Raw genomic sequence first — 21,421 nt, 5'->3', positions numbered from 1 at the left:
TTGATACTTCTCTTTTTCATTCGCTCCTTCGCTTTTATAATTATAATAACTTTCAAACTATTGCAGTTATGATAAATATGCTTCAAGTTTTTTTTGTTCATTATGAATTTCAGGATATAGTTCTTTATTTCAGTTTTAAATTTCTTAGTTTGCCATTTTTTTTTCAAATGTACAGGTATTTCATTGTAAAATTTTGGACCGAAAAATAGAAACGTTCTCTGGGTTATAGCTTTTCTAAATGTATGTATTGCTAATTCTTCATTACTAGTTTGTCTGTTTGGTTGGACAGATCTGCTTCGAAGTGAGTATTTAGTTGTGTGAACTCGAATTATACATTGACGAACATACAAAAGACTGATTGGTAGGATTTTTGTTTCTTCATATAGTAATTTTGTGTGTTTCTTTTTTCTGAATATGATTTTTATGATGGAATTTCGTATGATATGTAGAGGACGTAAGTTGTTAACGAAGGCTCCTCCCCATATTATAATAATGTATCTTAGAATGGATTACACCAGGAAAGTATAAAGCATTAGTAGGTTTTTGCGTGAGAGGATATCTCCTAAAGTGTAAAATCTGTGCAGTAATGCTCTTAGTAGTTTATTTAAATTCGAGATGTGCTCGGTCCAGCGAATGTGCTGATGCAGAGTCACTCCTAGGTATTTTATTGATGATACTCGATCTATTTCTGGGCAGGTACACGTATTTGTGTCCGTGCAAGTTGTTTTGTGAAGGTTTATAGAATAATCTGTAGTGTGTTGTGTAATAACCGTAGGTGTAAAAGGTATGAATTTAGTTTTAGAGACGTTTAGGGTGAGTGGGTTATGGTCCACCCAAATTTGTAAATTTCTTAGATCTGTTTCTGCGGTTGATTTTATTTCTGAAATTTCTGAAAGAAAGTTGCCATATGGAGTAAATTCATTATTTCGGTAACTGTACATATTAAAAAAAATCCTGGAACACGTCAAATATAAATTATAATTTGAAATGCTTCAACGTAAAAATGCCATCCCTACTTTCAACCCCCTTCGAATGACAGGTACAACCCCCAATTTTTTATATGGGAAGTATAGATTTGTGATATATCGCTTGAAAGGTCTCTTCATTCTCTATTCAAAAATACTACAGCTTTCAAGTTTATTGCAACAATCAAAATAAAATAAATTAAAATCAAGTGGTTACCAAAATTCGATAAAATACACTCAAAAACTAAAATGTAATACTTACAAAACATTATGAAATGTAGAATAGGAAAAAAAACTATGGATGTCAACGAAGTAAATGTTCAAAATGTTCACCGCGAACGTCTTGGCAACATTCTAATCTCAAATAAAACTGTCTTCTAACATTATTTAACATATCAGGTGTGACCGACCTAATTAATTTTATACACACTGCTCTTTACATATCAACATAAAAAGAGATCTGATGATGAAAGATCAGGTAATCGCGCTGGCCGTTCCATCGATCCTCGCCTCCCTATCCACCGACTGGGAAATGTATCGAAGTATTGCCGGACATACAGTGCTCCATCCCGATGAAACCATATCGTATTCACCGGAACTTGAGAGCTTCCTGTATCAAGATATAAATTTGCCAAACTTATAATGACATCATTTTATGTTATGATATGGTTTCCTAGAATCCCTGGCCAAACTTCAACCTTTTGATGGTATTGCGTGTGTTCTTCTCTCATCCAGTGAGGATTTTCCGTTGACCAGTAGCGGCAATTTTGCCGATTAGCACGACCTTTAACATGTCATCATGTCATATCAATCATTTGCTCACAAAAATAAGTTCTATCAAAATTGTCTTCTATGACCTCCTGAGTAGGTATCATTTTATAGAGATGCATTTTATTTTGTTTCAATATGTTTACTATCGATGTATGAGTAACATTAAATGTAGTGGATGCATGTTTACTCGATGTATGTGGGTTTTCCTCAAATTCAAACATCACATCCAATTTGAGTTCATCACTCATTGCATTGGCAGCTGCTTTTTCTATCTGCCCCACATGACCAAGCTCGCGAAACTATTTCTCTATTTTGCTTATTGTTCCTTGAGATATGGTCGATAAATTAGGAAATTCCTTATGAAATAGGCGAGCTACTTCCTGTTGTGTTTATCTCCATAACCAATCATTTGTAAAACTGTTATTTTATGCATGTCCGTTAATCTAACCATTTTTCAGACTTGAAGTTGACGAACTTTAGACTTAAATTTAAATACTGGCAACTGATGTTGTAACATACAAAACAAGTTGATAAAGCGTTTTAAACTGACGTTCCACGGAAATTATTTACAGTTTTTTGAAGGATACCATCTAAAAAGAAGATTGATATGGTTTTAATTACTTTTTTATTATTAATACCTCAACATGAAATAAGTTTTGAGTGTACTTTTTCGAATTTCGGTAACCACATGATTTTAATTTATTTCATCCCAATTGTTGCAATAAACTTGAAAGCAATAACATTTTTTAATAGAATAGAAGAGACCTTTCAAACGATCTATCACACGCCTTTACTTCCCATTTAAAAAATTGGGCATTGTACCTGTCATTCGACAGGGGTTGAAAGTAGGGGTAGCATTTATCCCTTGGAGTGTATCAAATTATAATTTAACGTATTTCGGGATTTTGTTAAAATATGTACCGTAACCGAAATAATGAATTCATTCCAATAGCTTTCAAAATATTCTGACACCATCAAGATTGACTACGGAATTTCGCAAGAGCCTTTTCAGCTGAAAAATATGTGAACATTGTAATTATATCCTAACGAACATTATATGTGATATTTCAAATTTCACAATTTCAATGAAATAATTCCTTTTCAAAAAATCGTATTATTTCCTCAAAGATAAAAGGTCATTAATTAATAATCTCGAACATATAGATTGCTCATAAATATTCATACTTGAACAAACGTTTCGAAAAGTTAACCCAAGCATATTCGTAATGTAAGAAATATTCAAAAATGTTTCGATTGTAATGTTTCATTGTTCTGCAAAAACTAGTTCCAAGAGAACGATAATTCTTATCATTGTCGATAAGTAAATGGCAAAGCAAGCACAAGAGTGTTGCCAATGATTAAGGTGTACTATCGATGTATAATTGCATTGTTTGTCGTCCATTAAATTTTACGAGGTGTTATCGACATTTCTTTCTAATGAGTCTAACAGCGATTTAATTCAATTGTGGTAAGATAAACCGAAAATGAGGTATTTTGATATTAGCAAGATAATTATTTGTTTTTCAATGTGTTCTGTAATATTCATGTCAGCAAACAACTTATTGCTAATTTGTATATCGCTTTAAGACTATGAGGAATCCTATCTATCGATTCATTGAAAGATTTCTAGAAAACTAAGTAGGTATTATTTAGAATTATTCATTCATTCAGGTTCATCTAGTACCACTTGGCTTATTCCAGTGTTTAGGGTAATAAACGTCCATTTAAATTGATATATTTAGTACTCAAAAAAACTTTGAAGAAATATTAATTCCAATTAATACTTAAAAAACAACCAACAAAATGAAATAAAAAAAGTACGAAACAACTTGAGGTGCTTCAATTTTTTGAGGTCGGTGCATCCTGACATAATTTTATATTTGGTAGATATGTTTCTTGATTGTTGGCACCGACTTGAGAAAAAATGTAAGCTCTTAATTTGTTTCATATCTACTTTTGATTTCGTAATTTTCATTTAGCGCTCATCAGATTTCTTGACAGTCTTAATAATGATATTTAGGTACTGACTACTGCTTGCCTGTTTGGTTACGGCCATCTTGATTTCATTTTTGATTTGAAAGAGGTATTAGTTTTTTAAATGTTATAAAAATTCACAGAATCCAAAATTCAATGTGTTATAGATAATAAAACGAAAAAGATAAAAACGTGTTCATTTCAATATTAATTTATCAAGGTCTTTATACTAGAAAATTAATATTTCGAATCAAAATTTCTAAATATTCATCTCTCCCAACTACCTATATCGTATGTTCTGGTAAATGCCTGTCGGAAAACAACTACTTCCCTGGATGATACTACTCCGTATATTGAATTATATCCGACAGACAGTCACGCAATATGACTCACAGAGGTTTGTCTCGCATATGTTAGCCGTTAATCCCGCAGCAAGACCATGTTGAAATTTACCAGAACCTATGGTGTAGTGTAGGTTTTTCAATAATTCAGACTTCCATTGTCTAATAATATATAAAATGATTCGAAATCCCTGAAAGAACCAATACGAATGAAAAAATTAAAAAGAATAGCTGAAAATAACTATTATATCAAGCAAAAAAATCCTGGAATGAAATCACAGTGAAATAAAATACAAGTAAAAAAAAGAACAATTAAACAAAAAAAATTAAGAGATTCCAAGCCAAGTTACTTTACGACGTTTCGATTGTTAGTATCCACAATCGTCTTCGGGTGATGATATCACCCGAAACATTATCAAACACCTTCAAACAAACTATGGTGTATGTAGTTGAAAGATATTATTATTTCTAAATTTCTTAATTATTTTGTAATACCTACGTATGAATCTCTCGTCGATACAGTCTTCAGACAAGTTCTAAATGAATTGTCAATTCGAAAACAAGGCCAAGTGGCACATCTTTTCAAACGACATTCGGATTTTTGATCAGCAGTTTTCCAAAAATTGTATTCGAAAGTTAGAGAGATACTTCTCTAAAACTAAATTACCTTCTACATCAGTTTAAGTTTATAGCTCATGACTATTGAAATAAATCGTGTTTTTTGACAGAGGCTCCTCGAATTTTTTTAAGGACAAAACACAAGCACTACAAAAATATCCTTATGACACTCTAAGAGCGGTGCTTGTGCGAAAGTAGCGATTCACATTGGATTTGAATCGCTGAAAATACAATCCATTTGGAAAAATGTTCTCAGAAAGTATATTTCCCATAAACGCAGTTTTCCAAGTGAAAAAGTTTTTAAACACTGAAGTTCTAGGTGTACTGACTTGAACCTCAAAACGATGAGCAGCCACAATCCGGATGGCTCCTTTCTGGATGGAATCCAGCTGCTTCAGGGTATGCTCAGGGGCGGAGCTCGATACATGAGAACAATACTCCAAAGGAGGTCTGATCTGAGCTTTATAAAGCATCAAATGTTGCTGATATGTGTACAATTTTCTGATTCAGGCTACCTATTGCTTGACTGAAACTCTTATATTAACGAACAGCCGAACCCACTGAACCTAGAAACTTGAAATATGCAGGTAGGCTATTTGTATAGCGTAAACAAGCATCAAGAAAGGGAATCAGGAATTTCCACCCCCAATGGGGAAAATAGGGGTTCAAAGATTGAATTGAATTTCGTCAGTTTTGAAGTTGGAAACCTGAAGTTTTGGATTGATAAAAAAATATTGTGACTATTTGTTTAAAACGGTCTGTCACGAAACTTAATGTGACAAACCAAATTCTATGCGGGCAACGCCGCGGAAACAGCTAGTAATTTATATTTTTACTTTGAGAATATAAAGAAATTTCGCAAAACTAACAAAACCATTAATGACGTCTGCACTCAAGGTTTGGCCGCGTTCGTATTGCGATCTCGGCGATGGCGCTTCATTGCTTAGACCGCCCCTATACCCCTGCACATCGTCTCTCGTTGTCTTACAGTAAACGCGACGCGTTTTGGATTACTGCCATTATATATAAATACATTTATCCATCCTCGTAATCTTTCACATTTATAATATTAGTAGATATAATAGGTAGATAAGGAAATAGCTAGCATCTCGCTCGAAAATAGTAAATTCATGCCCTCCCCTGAAACTCCCCTGAAAATCACAATTTTGTTTAATCTCTCCCTCCTCGAAATGTATTTGACGTCATAACAAAACGTATAAAAGAGAATTTTCATGTTATCAATCCACTATTTCATGAAATAATAAACATATATTGCCAACAATAAATTATTGTTATTCACTCACCTAACAGAACCTCTATTCTACAATTCAAAAGGTTCTTGGGTCAGTTTTCGCTTAGCGTAAGATTTATTTCAGTTTGCAAGCATTTCTTAAAAAAACTGATAAAATGACAATCATCAACCGACCAAACTTCAACTTTGAGTGATGACCACCGGAAAACTAATACCAAAACCCTCGACGTACGACCAGATCAGAAGTTGATAAAGGTATCAACTTTCTCCGCTCGCCCCTATGCTAGCTCATCATCATTATGGGCTCGGAGAAATTAATTATATGCCAGATCGATGGCCAGAAGGTCGGAAGCATGCAGGCGGATATACGTACACACACACTTCGAACGGAATACAGTTAGGGCAACAAGAGATTACACGTATGTCAACAATTTGTTCATCCGACGAAAGTCGACAAAATAATGAAAATGTGGATACTGTTTCGAATGAAGACTGTTACGGTTTTGACTCAATTTCTTGAAATTCGTCAGCACTTCATTAATTATTAGTCAGCCAACTCGGCGTCGAACAAGTAACAGAACATATGTACCAACAATTTTTTTGACATTAGGTCACATCAATAAAGGAAGGCAACCGTTTTCAACTGAGGAGTATGCTAGATATCTCGCCCTTAATAAAGTTCCAGAACAGTCCGAAACCTTCAAGAGTGTTCTACTGCGATCTAGAACATCCCGGAACTTTCTGGAATGTGGTGGAATGTTCGGGAATAATCTGGAACTTACAGGAACATCCCAGATCACCATCACCGGGGAACGTTCGAAGGAATATTTTGATAGTCTTTTTTAACACCTGACGAATCAATCAACTCTGCTGTCTCATTCATAAAAACATGTTCCCATTTTCACTTGAAAGGCGTGTTTTTGAAGATAATTTCACAACATTTCATAATTTACTAAAACATTCTGGAATTTTCAAGAATCCAGTTCGAGAACATCTTGAAACATCCCAGATTCTGTATCTGTAGAGTAGGGAGGGTGAGTGTAAGCCCACGCACTTAGGCCACATGTGACCTATTGTACATCCTCCCGAGGAGTTGTCCTCCTAGGTCATCGTCCATCCTGTCCTTTCCAGGAAGGTGGACAGGTCGCTGGGAGACATCTTCATATCGGCAGGTGTAGGCCAAGACTCGCCGAACACACACTCTCTTATTGACGATAACTCCGGGCACTCGCAGAGGACATGCCTGACAGTCTCATCATCCTGTTCACACATCCTGCATAGAGGTGTGTCCACTATCCCCATATTATGGAGGTGTTTCCTTAGTTGACAGTGGCCAGTCAGAAATCCTACTGTGAGGCGTAGATTTTTCCTGGTCTTCGCCAGATATTTCTTCGGTGCTAGCTTCTCAGGGTCGCCCAAGGTGATCCTGGCAAGATTACATCCTTTGATTCCATCCCATCTCTTTAAGGATTGAGCATAGGTGTAACATTTGACTAGTTCCGCAATTGTCAAAGTCATCAGGCCGTGGGTGCCACTGGGTCCTAAAATTCTTAGTCCAGCCGCTTCCTTGGCTAAAGAGTCGGCAATGCGATTACCTTTACTCCTGTCGTGCCCTTTAACCCACCTCAGGATAATGTTATTATCTACCGAGGCTCTGGCAAAATCTTGGTGGCACTCTAGTACTAGCCCTGAGGTAACACGCTGTCTGTTTAAGGTAATAGTGCTTGTCTACTATCAGTGCAGGTTGTTTTGTTTTTGCCAGAAATTCCTTTCTTGGTTATTTCTTTTGTGGCGATTGAGATACCAGCCAGTTCTGTTTGGACCACGCTGGTATTTCTTCCCATTCCCTACTTAATCCTTATGCTTAGTGACCTGGAGTACACTCCAGGCACATCCTGAGCCTTCCTTGGTTTTTGAGCCGTCTAACATCCCAGATTATAATGGAATATTCTTGAATAGCTTCGATTGCTGTGGCATATTCTGAAACATTGTGGATCATCCGAATCCTTTTTTATATCAATTACTTTTTTAATCACTTCGCGTCCATCGGTGAAAACGGTATGAAAATCGGTTCGGTAGTTTTTCAGTGTATCGCGTTCAGACAGGTAGACGAGGTGGGGCACTTACTTTTATAATATTTTATGGAGTGCTATAGTTATTAACGTCACAAGGTCGATATGCAGAAAATAACGGATGGGGTTGAATATTGTAATTACATTTTGATTCCGAGGAAAGAATAAACCACGTACTTCGTAATTCTACAGGAAAATCCCAACATCGTGTTGTCAAGAAACAACTTAACAATATCACAACAATATTATAAATAACGTCAGTTTTTGTGTTCGCGAGTTCGCTTCAACAACGACCATGGATGAAATTGGAGAAATTGAGGAACAAAATCAAATTTCTTTAGAAATATTGGGAGAATCATGTGCAGCGAGTGTTGATTTGCTGTCGAAAATAACTCTAAAGCGATATCAAAAAGAAAATGAAAATTTTGAAGAGTGGCGTAAAAGCAAGGATGCAAAGGTGGTCAATGAAGATGTATTATTAGCCTATACAAAAGGAAAATCAGACTCTTATACTTTTAACTCTAACTGGCGATTTCAATGTTGAAACTTGCTTTGAAAGTTAGTTTTTTAAATCGTACACCATATTAGAGAATTACCTACAGAAATGGTATTTTCAGATTTGAAAAATTATTTTTGTTTTTGAGATGAAATTCTGATGGATATGTTACGGGCAACGTGATAAACTGAGCATTATCAATAAAAACCGGCCATTATTAATAATGCCCAAGAGCGGTGGGCAAAGTCATTAATTTATCACTTTGACCGGACATTATCAATAGTGCCCGACAGCCCGTAGTCCATGTAATAAGTCAGTGTTTGAGATAGCTTGAATTTATCACTCGGATTAAAACTGTTTTAATCTTCCTCTTTGAAGATGATCACTTGGTGATCGAAACACTTGTCGAGGTGTTAAAAATAACGATTTGGTGTTGGGAAAAAACTCCAGTAATATTCATAAGATTTTCACTTGAAGTTCCAGATGATGGTTTCTTACTGGAATTCATTTTGATTTTCGTAAAGCGGAAATCCTGAGCAGTGGCTTAACAGTATTTTGAGGAATCATTTAGTAGAAAATTATTATTTGCTTTCATTCCTGAAAAGTATACGTCAACTTCGTCATGTTTCAATAATTACAATAGGTTCAATTTAGGAGGATAAGAGAGAAGGAGAAAATATTGTGTTTTCCAACAACACCGATAGAGGAGTTTCACGATATTGTCAATGCCTGAATAACCCAATTGAACTTGAAATATAAAACAAAACAGTGTAATCAGTGAAATAAATTCGAAAATTCATCAATAAATATACTGAGAAAGAACGACTGGCAGTTGACGTCATCCGTCCCAACCACGATACTCGCTTTAAAATATTTATAAGAATACTTTTCAATTTCAACCATCGCAATAAATGAAATACAATACGAGCGGAGCAAATAACTGCAAAGCTTGAAGTAGATACTAAGGAGTCAGATGACTGCTATAATGTCCTCGATTGTAGAGATATTTTGATAATTCAATCACAATTTTGTTTCATTTCACCAACATTTTTATGAGTATTGTATAATAAAATAAAGAAAACTTCTCCATGGCTCTAATTTTTTGTCCCTGTCAATATAACAGTTTCAGCCATCATAGCTGCCATTACAGTCCTACAATTAGTGTTTTCATGAGAATTCAACACATAGGAATGATGGAAAAAAAATTGTATTTCTCTGCCAACTCCGATAGTTGACAATTCAAATGTTTTAAAACGTGGAAGATTAAACAAGTTAATTTGAGGCTGAAATTACTTACTCTGTAATACGAAACAGCTATTTGCCTAGATTTAAACGTCTCAACAAACAATATCTGAACTGTTAAACGATTGTAATAGATCATCAGTTGGTCACAAAATCTAAGAAATTGCCGAAGACCCATGTTTGCATAGCTTTCTCTCTTCGATGTACCGAGTGCAAACTATCATACACACAAGAACTTCTCATTCAACGCAAACGTTAACTGTTTCTTCTTCGTTCATACTTGTACAAGAAAGAGATCTCTAATGAAAGTAGGTGTTTTATTGAGTCAGAAATTTGTGACACCAGTGTAATCTTTCGTTGCCCCAAGTGTACGTACACATTTACATACGAACGAAATATCCATACTTTCCCGTCGTTCGAACCGTGAAACTATCGATAATTATTGCAAGCGTGCTTTCCCTCGCGAAATGTGGTAATGGAATTGTCGGGAACTGGTAGGTTTTCTCTTGGGATGTGCGGTCGCTGTATTGGAGAAAAGCTACTGGTAAATGCAACCGAGGTAATTTATTAACTTTCTACAGGGTGAATGTTTAAGAAATGAAATGTGAAGAAATGGAATTCTATAATTCACCACTTTCGCTGCAATCTGTCAGGGTTGATAATTCGACCACAATACAACAAAATCTGTCGAAACAATGGCTAGAAGAGTTTCAGACTTTTGACAAAATCCACCGGTACACCCATCGAAGTATGTTTCCAAAAGTTGTTGGATTATAGCAGGGATATTGATAATAATAATATATTTTTATTCTGATCACCCTATAGAATACAAATGGATTTTTTTAAATTCGGAAGTTGAATTCTGATCATGCGAATCAAAGGCAGAGTTCAAGTCAATGAATCAGAATTACCGATTTGTTCTACCACTCAACCTCACACATGATTAACAGTCGATCAATCAATATTCATTTCCATTCCATTCCAATTGGTTGGTAAAGTAGTACATTTAAATAAAATGAAAATGTACATAAAAAAAGGTCAAAATACACTAACACTAAAATTCACATCACACATAGTTAATCACAGAGTATGAATTTTTTCAAAATCACATATACTATAAAAACATTGTTCAGTTAATTTTTTTTCATTTATGTTTAATGAATACAATTAATTTATATATTTCAATTCTTCTGGGAGATTGTTAAATATTTTGGGGCCAAAATGATAAGTAGCACATGAATTTGTTTTTTTTCTGCTGAATTTACATGAAAACTTTGCATTTGTTTTGTTCGATAAACATGAATATTCGATTTGAATATTAAAAACATGGACACATGTTTCGAAAATGAAGAGACATAGACGCGTTAAAATACGAAATGTTTTGAAAATAGCTCTATATGATTCTCTGATAACAATTATCACCCGAAGACGATTATGGATACTAACAATCGAAACGTCGTGACGTAACTTGGTTTGGAATCTTTCAATTTTTTTTTATTTTTCATTTTTGTTCAAAATATTTTTTAATTTTCAGCTTTTATTATTATTTCAATTTTTTTCTGGTTGTAGCTTGTATGTTATTTCCTTGTAATTTCAGTTTTTTGTTTTAATAAAATTGTTATTTCCGGTTAATCATTTATTTTTTTAGGGATTTCAAATCAATTTATATTATATTAGACAATGGAAGTCCGAACTGATGAAATACACCACGAAACATTGTCAACCACTTTCAAATATGAAGTTCTTGTTGACAAATACTTATGTAACTCGATGTAACTTATGTGTTGCAATATAAGTAAAGATAAAAATATATCCGGAGACATTTTATATAAACATTCTCTATCAGTATACGAATATTATAATGTAACTACATGTTTCAATGTAACTGAAATGAAGTTAAAAATATAGAGGAAAAGAAGAGAGAACATCATAAATACGTTAAAATAAAATTGTTTTGGTCAAAGATTTGGTCAATCATCATAGTATTCTGTTAGGGTATAGTGAACCTCCTCAACAAGGTGATTTTCTAGATTTTTTCCTGAAAATTTTGAAACTATATAACACACATATATATATATATATATATATATATATATATATATATATATATATATATATATATATATATATATATATATATATATATATATATAAAATCTAGAAAGGTTAATGCAGTCAAGCTGCTGGAAAATAATTCCATGAAAATCAAAAAATTAATAGATAAGTACTCTTTGATCATTCCCATATTGATTTCAATTTAAGAGCCACCGGTATACAGCTGTTTCAGCCTATTGGGCATCGTCAGTACCGGGCAGGCGGTCCTCGATTGAAGACAAAATGAGAAAAAACCAAGAAAGTACTTGATAAAAGTACTTGATAAAAGATAAGTGGAACCACTTATGTTTCGCTTGCGTTTACGCAGCTATTTTTATACAGCTATTTTTAGTACTTGATAAAAGATAAGTGGAACCACTTATGTTTCGCTTGCGTTTACGCAGCTATTTTTATCAAGTACTTTCTTGGTTTTTTCTCATTTTGTCTTCGATCGAGGACCGCCTGCCCGGTACTGACGATGCCCAATAGGCTGAAACAGCTGTATACCGGTGGCTCTTAAATTGAAATCAATATGGGAATGATGAAAGAGTACTTATCTATTTATTTATATATATATATATATATATATATATATATATATATATATATATATATATAAATAAATAGAGATTTTATCGAGTGTGCATGATACAAATAAAAAATGAAACAATTCGTGAACACAACACTCCAAAAAAGGGGGGCAAACGGCGGACACGTGTTTCTGGCTATTGGCCTTATCAGCGCGGTGCAGCCAAGTTTAAAGATGGGCAACACTTGTTTGCCGAAAGCAGGAAACTACACATACGCACGGAGTCATCATCAAGTTCAAGTCGGAAAACTTGAACATCCATAAATTTAACAGTCATAAATCACTTATCGAGGAACAAGTACAAATCAAAACACAACAAGATCTCACATTCAATATATTAAACAAAACCATACACATTCCTAGAGAAGATCTAACACAAAGAAGAGTACCTGATGCAGTACAAATACAGGCAAATTTACCTAAAGTACCTGAAATACCTGGGTTGAGACGCTCTGACCGTATAATACGAGCAGACGACAGGATGACAAGTTCAGTTTGAGGAGTGCCTAGAAGATGACAGTCTGTCATATACTACTGGTATACATATATATATATATATATATATATATATATATATATATATATATATATATATATATATATTCGTATGGCTTCGTATTTTTCGTATGGCTCTTCAGCTTTCTGAAAAAACGTTCCATACAAGTGGCCGTCGATGGATATTTCTCGAATACTTTCACCATCAACGCTGGTGTTCCCCAGGGGTCCATATTGTCTTCAACACTCTTTTCATTGTATATCAACGACTTAATAGAAAAAACCAAGAATCCAATATATTACTTTGCTGAAGACAGCACACTTGTCTCATCATTCAATTTGGATTCCAGGACATCGGCTGCGAATGCACATCTTAACCGGGAGCAGGAGGTTGCATATCTCAATGAGGATGAGGATTCAGAAGTGATTTCGAATAGTGGTGGAACTAACCAGATTCAATTCAATGCCACAAAAACCCAGACATCGGTTTTCTCCAAGAAAATAAATGTATCCGAACCAAATATATATATATATATATATATATATATATATATATATATATATATATATATATAATGTCAGGTCAGCCGATTCCGCTTTCTGCTTCGATAAGTTTGTTGGGGGTTGAAATGGACACCAATATGTCTTGGCACAATCATGTCGTTGGAATTGCAAAGAAACACTGTTCCGAACCAGAAAACTGTACATACCTCAGCAACTTTTGATGCTTTATAAAGCTCAGATCAGACCTTCTTTGGAGTATTGTTCTCATGTATAAAGCTCTGCCCCCAAACATACCCTGAAATTTCTGGATTCCATCCAGAAAAGAGCGATACATATTAGAAATACGCGACGGACTATGTCTGCTCATCTATTTGAAGTTCAACTCAGTACACCTCGAATTTCACTGTTCAAGAAGTCTGCCATCTAGAGAACCGCGTTCATGTGGCATTATCTTCCTGAGAACGTTTTTCCAAATCTCCAGCGATTCAAATCCAATGTGAATCGCTAGTTTCGCATAGGTACCGCTGTTATAGCGCCTTTAGGATTTTTTCTGTAATGCTTGTATTTTGTCCTTAGAAAAATATGCATCTATCAATGCATAGTATGCGTTTGTTTGAAGGTGATTGACAATGTTTCATGATGAATTTCACTAGTTTGGACTTCCATTGTCTACTATATGAAATGATTTGAAATCTCTGAAACAACTAAAAAAACAGCCTCACGAAAATCAGGCCACCAAACGCGGACTGCGATTCCAAGAATTGCATTTACCGGATACCCTGTGAGTGCGGAAAATCCTATATTGGTGAAACTAAGAGGCCATTGAATGTTCGCATTGCCGAGCACAAGAAACACACACAGCGAGGGAAAACCAGTAAATTAGGAATAGCAGACCATGTTTGAACCCATCAACACAACATCGAGTGGTCCCAAGCTGAGATCTTGCACAGAGACATTGGTTTAGAAGAAAATTCAAGGAAGCCGCATACATGTTGTCCAACAACGTATTCAGCCAGGCCAGCGTAGAAATACGTAACATATGGAAACTCATCATCAAGCGAAAAATGGCCAACTCCCGCCAAACGGTCATCTCCCACGGAACCAGTGAAGCGGAAAATGGAAAGCGAGGATAAGTGAAAGTACTCGAACGACCTATAAATAGTCATCTCTTGGAGGAATCAGTCCAATCATCACCCGAAGACGATTGTAGATACTAACAATCGAAACGTCGTGAACTAACGTGACTTAGAATCTCTCAACTTTTCAGTTTTATTTTCTTTTTTCATATCTTCATTTTTATTCATTCAATTGTTCTATTTTTACTTGTATTTTATTTCACTATTATTTAATTTCAGGTTTATTTTGACTGATATTATTGTTATTTTCAGCTATTCATTTTTAATTCTTCTTTTTAGTTGTTTCAGGGATTCGAATCATTTCATATAGTAGACAATGGAAGTCCGAAATAGTGAAATTCAGCATAGTATGCGCATTTGGCAGCCGGGAATAGCAGCCGGGAATAGCCGGGATTAGCATCACACCACAGTTTTACTATCTTGAGATCACTCTCCATACTGCCATGAAGGGTGTTGATATTCTTCTAATGCCACAGAACATCGTGAATTTTCCCTTTATGTTTATATATGCGAGATAATCTATGAAAGGGAGAAAAAGGATGGAGCCCAAAATTGACCCTTGGGGTACTCCATACATCCAATATAGAAGAGTTCGTCGACCTCTTCCGCCTAGGTAAGAGCACATTCAATTGTATTCCATACCTATAAATTCATAATGGTGAAGCTTCTGCAGTAGTATTCCATGATGATGCTTTCGACAAATCACAGAAGACCGCAGACAGAGCTTTCCCATAATTGGTGATAATATAGGAAATTTATAAAAAATTAAAAATTGCATCATTTGTGCTGTCTTCATCTTGAAAGCCGAATTGTCGAGTTCGAATTATTTCGTTGGCCTTAAAAAATTCTGACTTGCTTTCCAATTATAAAATACGCTTTCATCACCATGCTCTGGAAAGGGGCATGAATTACCCTAATCAAACCATCAATTTGATATACAATTTATATGATATAAAGTTCGTTGCAAAATTCACCTGTACATATAATAAAAATACAAAATGTAACTTGATTTTGTCATGAGTAATTTTCAGAAATAAATTATGAACTTTCTATAAAAAATATTCATCTCGCGATGACTTCTCATCATTTTGAGGTCGACTCAGTATACCTGAGTACAAGGATTTTCCTGTAGTTCTTGTTTTTTTCCTTAAAAAAACGTTCATGTTATATAAATTGTAAAATGTAATATATTGATGGATTTGATGATTTAAAGTTCATTTTCTTCTCTTCATAACATGTTAATGAAAATTGCTTTTCAGAATTCATTTATTTCGTATAGATTTTCATTATGACTATACACGGGAACAAAATTCCCATCTCACGTCACTTGCAAGCTATCTCGTACGACCGTTTAAAGCTCTTCCGCAAACATAAATACCACCGGATTCAACAACTCGCTTCTCGCAAAACAAACGTCTGGATTAACATACAGAAAGCATCAACTGAAAGCGACACGAGTAATTTTCCTTCAAAACCTTCGAAACTAACATAAAACGTTCTAACGGCTGAGATGAAATTGTGAAAATAAAAACCCACACCGAGAACTGCGGCTACAAAAGTACTGGATGCTATCTACGACATTCAAATTGAAAACAAAGTGAAACGAAAAAGTTTTACGCCAGTTGAAAGGAGCGATATTACGTGAATGGATGTAATCTTCGCAACACGAAACGGCAAAACTTCAAAAGTTACTGGAAGTTGAATGACACTATTACACAGATAAAGTGTGCCATTCTGAATAAATCACGTTGTAGGTCGTGATTCAAAAGCTAAGCTAAATTTTATGGAAGGATGTGGAAGTCAACTTTCGACTCTTTATTATATTAAAATTGATTCTGTGAAGTGCAAAGTATTGCAGGGGCTTCGCCAAAAAATATTTCGTTGGTAAAATTGGATTCTATGTGAAGTAGTCATGCACTGAAGAGGCCAAGTTGATTTGAATATAATGTTCTAAACGAAAACGTTGGAATCTATACTAATATAAATGTGAAATTGGTTTTATAGCCAGACATTCATGCGAATCCGCACTTCAGCTTACAGTTACTGAATGGAAAGATAATGACATAAAATGAGTAAAGACATGTACACTGTAGCAGCATTTTTAGATCTTAAACGTGCGTTTGAAACGGTTAATCGTGAAATAATAATTAAAAAATTAAAAAATAGGGCATTAAAGGAAAAGTACTTGATTGGATCAATGATTACCTCACAGGAAGTAAGCAAAATCAATGAATTTGTATCAACAGCAATAAGTATAGACCACGGGGTTCCGCAGGGAAGTATTTTGGGGTCATTATATTCCTAATTTACATTAATGATGTCAGCAAATGTAATGAATGTGAATATGAACATTATTCCGCTGATGATGCCGGTTAGTGATAAAGATATAGGTAAAGCTATTAAAAAAATGAATTAAGCATTGCATAATATTGCTATATATTTAAAAACTAATAAATTGAAACTAAATGTAAACAAAACAAAGGCTATGATACTTACTACACAGTTTAAATACAGAGAATTAGATTTAAATCAAATTGAAATAAAAATAAAAAATTATAAAATTGAGCTCATTAATTATATTTTTCCACAAGAGTATCCCAACACTTAACTAGGCAATCACGGATTACTGTATATAAAACAATTATACAACCACATTTTGAATATTGTACCACTCTTCTATACACAAGTGATTTGAATAAAATGAGAACACTACAAAAACTACAGAATCGCGCAATGAGGATTATTTTGAGATGTGACAGGAGTACCCATATATCTTTAATGTTGAATACTCTAGAATGGTTATAGAAAGTAGGCTTACATATTTAACGATGATTTATATTTACAAAATGTTACATAACCTTCTATCCTCATATTTTGACAAATTTGTAATTTTTAATAATCAAATCCACCAGTATAATACTAGAATAGAAAATAATTTGTATGTAAATAATCAAACAAAAACATTCAACACTAAAATATTAATGTTCAAAGGATTTATTAAGTATAACAGTCTACCTGAATATGTGAAGTATTCTAACAGTCTTATTCTGTTCAAAAGAAATTTATTAGACCATTTAAGAGACCATTAAGGTATTATGTGATATTTTTATCTTTTATTTTTTTTGTATTTTCAATTCTCGTAGGTAAGGCTACTTATTAACAAATATAAAAAGATATTTTTTGGTATTATTGTATTTATATGTATATTAATGTTAACATTACTATCATTGTTGTATATTAGGATGTATCCTATTTGAATGAAGCATTTCATTTCATTTCAAACTTTGTGAGGATGGATGTATGTTTGGGACATTTTCACGCCTAAACGACTCAACGGATTTAGATGAAACTTTACATAAATACAGCTTATTTATTAGAATAACACATAGGCTACAATGTAATAATAATAATAATAATAATCTTTATTTTCTTTTTGACAAACATAAGTTTGTATAGAATTAGTCAAATCTTAGATCTAAATTACATGACTAAACAAAGGTTTTGTGTAATTTTGGTCGTAATATAACAATAATTGAGTAAGTCGGGAAAATTCTTGCTTCCTGAGAGCGATATTGGCGTGCGCTGCCTATACCGTTGGAGTTACATGAAGATAATGTACCGTAAGATTTCTAAATGAAGGTCCGCGACGCATATATCTACCTCTTATGTGGTAGCCACTATATACAGAATACTAAGCCACAAATACAATTAAATTGGAAAATTTTTTACAATGCATATTTTAGAATATCTGTCAAGTTCTTATAAAAATCGATACAATTGTCGTTATAAGTATTCAATATAGATGTACGTTGTTTTTTACACTCACTAATTTGGCGAATCGTTTGAAAGTTATCACGAAGCGCGGGGGTAGAGGGGCGGTCTAAACAATAAAGCGCCATCGCCGAGAACGCAGACGCCGTTGACGGTTGTGTTAGTTCTGCGAAATTTCTTCATAAGTAACATAATTTGATTCTTGAGGCTATCCATCACCAAGTACAGTTGGCATTTTTTTTTAGTTATTTTTGAAGTAAAAATATGAATTAATAACTGTTGCCCGCTCTTATATCAGCCAAAGCTAATGAACCTATAATCCTGAAATATGCAGGTAGGTTCTTTGTATAGCGTGAATAAGCATCAGGAAAAGGAAAAAATAGGGTTTCAAAGATTGTATTGAATTTCGTCAGTTTGGAAGTTGGAAACCTGAAGTTTTGGGTTAATAAAAAAAATTTAAAATGGTCACGAAACTTAATGTGACGAACCAAATTCTACGCGGGTGGAGCCACGGGCAACATCTAGTCAAATATACATGACAATCGAGCTGTACTCCACTTTGCTCTCATACTGCCTATTCAAATGCAACCTAATTGGAATTTGAGATGTCTAGAGCACTTTCGTCTTTTGAAGGCAACAACACAAAGAACAATTAATAGTTGAACTCACAAAATACTGTTCGATATCTGACTAGTTTCTCTGAATATTTTCGCAGTCGCAAATGAATAAATTATATCAAAGGTGAAAAATAATTGTGCTATCAGATGCCAAAAATGAACAATTTCCAATATCTTTGGCTAAATTTCAAAGTACCTCATATTCAGCGAAACCCCTCGTTAAGATAATGAATTTAATATGAAAAATCACTTTCAAATGTATAATTGCATTGTTTTACCTTTTTTTTATTTCTGGAAACTTACATCTACAACAACAAAGAAAACTGAACTGTAATAATTTTAAATTATGTTGAATTGAAACGCAAATATTTTTAGGAAAGAACATCTTTTTTTTAATTTTTAGCTTTCTACTTTTTCATCATTAAACAAAAATGTTTTCATAATTTCAAAGACATAAACGTTCATTATTGAAATTAATATAAACAAAATTGATTTATAAAATAAAAATGTTGATAAAAAATAAATTATTTTTGGTAGTAATTTCATGAAATTGAATATTTCAACGAGATTTCCAATTCTGATCAACTTTGTTCAATAACAGTTACTGATATTGTCAAAAATTGAGGTCACTCCTGAGAAAATTTCTCATTTTTAACAAATCTCAAATATGACTGAGAGAATTCAACTTTTCAGAAAGATTACTTTATTTCCTGAAATCAATGTTGAAATATTTTTCATATTGTTCCAACCCACTGAGACATACTGTATAATCCATTTTCTACAATAATCTCTGCTTCACAGTTAAATTGATGGATGTAGCCGTTACTACGTGGTAGGAAATCATAATGAAGAACAGAGAAATGAAACTTTCTATGTTTTTTACCACTTTTATTTATAACTAACGTTTCGTCCTATAGGACGAAACTGCAGGTACGTTAGTTACAAACTGCGAAACTGCAGGAACGTTAGTTACAAACTGCGAAACTGCAGAAACGTTAGTTACAAATGAAAGTGGTAAAAAACATAAGAAATTTCATTTCTTTCTTTATTGCTTCACGATTATTTCACGAAATTGAAAATTTGAAGAACCTCAACATACCTAATCCAAAAAAAAAATATTACTGCATCTTTTGTACATACAGTGGATAATGTTTAAATAACTTTTGATTATGGTGCCCTATTTCTGGAAAAATTATGTCATCAAGCAACTCCAAAATGTCATACAACGTTTCAAGACTGATTTATACCCGTGTATGACTGTTAATAGAGAACAGTTCTAGAATTTTCCGTGAATTGAGGTATAAGGTTGTTTCAAATGTTTTGTTCAATCAGATGTCATATTTTTTTGTAGCTCCATATCTCAATAAATATTTATTCTACTGTGTCGTGGTTTACACTGATCGATGGGGAATTTTGTACTCTATACATTGATACTTTTATTTTTTTCTAAATTCTACTCTTCTACCCTCTTTCAGCTCATAACAAAGGAAACAGCCCAAAAAGTCAACCTGGCATTTGGCAACGATAGTGTTAATGAACACCCTGTCCAACGTTGGTTTACGAAATTTCGTTCCGAATATTTTGGCCTCAAAGATGAGCCCCGAAGTGGTCAACCTATAGTAATCCAGGACGAGGACTTGAGGATCCTGGTGGTTGGCAAAAGGACTGGGTGTCAGCTCCCATACGGTTTTTGATGGTTTGAAACGTATTGAAAAGATCATGAAGCTCGAAAAATGGGTGCCCTATGATCTAATTGATCGACAGAAATTGTCACCAAATTGTCGCCAATCCGGACCAGGCATAAACGGCCTACGTCGTCTCCATCGAATCCCGAGCAACCAATTTTTCTGACGGAAATGATCGACTTGTGTTACGTTGGCCAAAAGTGCACTGATTCAAATTGCGCTTATTTCGATCGAATTGAATGAGTGTGACTCATAAAAACGGACAAAACTTTGAAACAACCTAATACTTTTCTTCTGGTGTGAAACTAAGGAAAAAACTTTTTCAATAGATTCATTTCACAACTGACGTTCTAATTCTACTTAAGTGAAATGATATTTATTTTGGTTTGTATTATGAAGGTTTAGTGTACAAAAAGACGAAATAAAAATGAATTATGTGTAATTAAGAATGTGTAGAGGAAAGTAGTTATTTTATTTAGACCCCTCCTTTCCTTTTTCACAAGAAAAAATTATAGGTGAGTGATATATACATTTTTACGATTTTTTTACAGTTATTTGTTAATCTGTTGGTCTTTTTTCATAAGTTTTCCATAGTTTAAGAACTAAAAGCGAACTTATACAGGAAATATATAACAAATATGACATTTTGGTTATTTCTAATAGTCGGTAAGAAAAATGTAAATTGTCCAAGACCTTTTATTCAGACAAATAAAAAAACTAATCTCAGTTTCGAATATTTCCTTTTTACATAAAATATACAACCGTTACGCTATCAAAAAGTACTGCTATGTTCTCTAGA

General features: G+C 33.9%; 1 protein-coding gene and 1 long non-coding RNA gene across 5 annotated transcripts in view; one reads left to right on the top strand and one right to left on the bottom strand.

The window, feature by feature from the left end:
- The window catches only part of LOC111517984 (uncharacterized), a 159,224-nt gene that overhangs the window by 75,648 nt on the left and 62,155 nt on the right, over positions 1-21,421 (bottom strand). The gene's annotated exons all lie outside the window — the stretch shown is intronic.
- On the top strand, positions 500-21,084 carry LOC141486361 (uncharacterized). Its single transcript, XR_012467804.1, has 2 exons — positions 500-784; positions 20,413-21,084. It is a non-coding gene; the product is annotated as an uncharacterized lncRNA (long non-coding RNA).

This window comes from Leptinotarsa decemlineata, unplaced genomic scaffold, assembly GCF_025532065.1.
Source record: "Leptinotarsa decemlineata unplaced genomic scaffold, Ldec_3_MD MMD2_tig00026354_RagTag_RagTag, whole genome shotgun sequence".
Lineage (NCBI taxonomy): Eukaryota > Metazoa > Arthropoda > Insecta > Coleoptera > Chrysomelidae > Leptinotarsa > Leptinotarsa decemlineata.
This window is presented reverse-complemented; position numbering and strand designations above follow the sequence as displayed.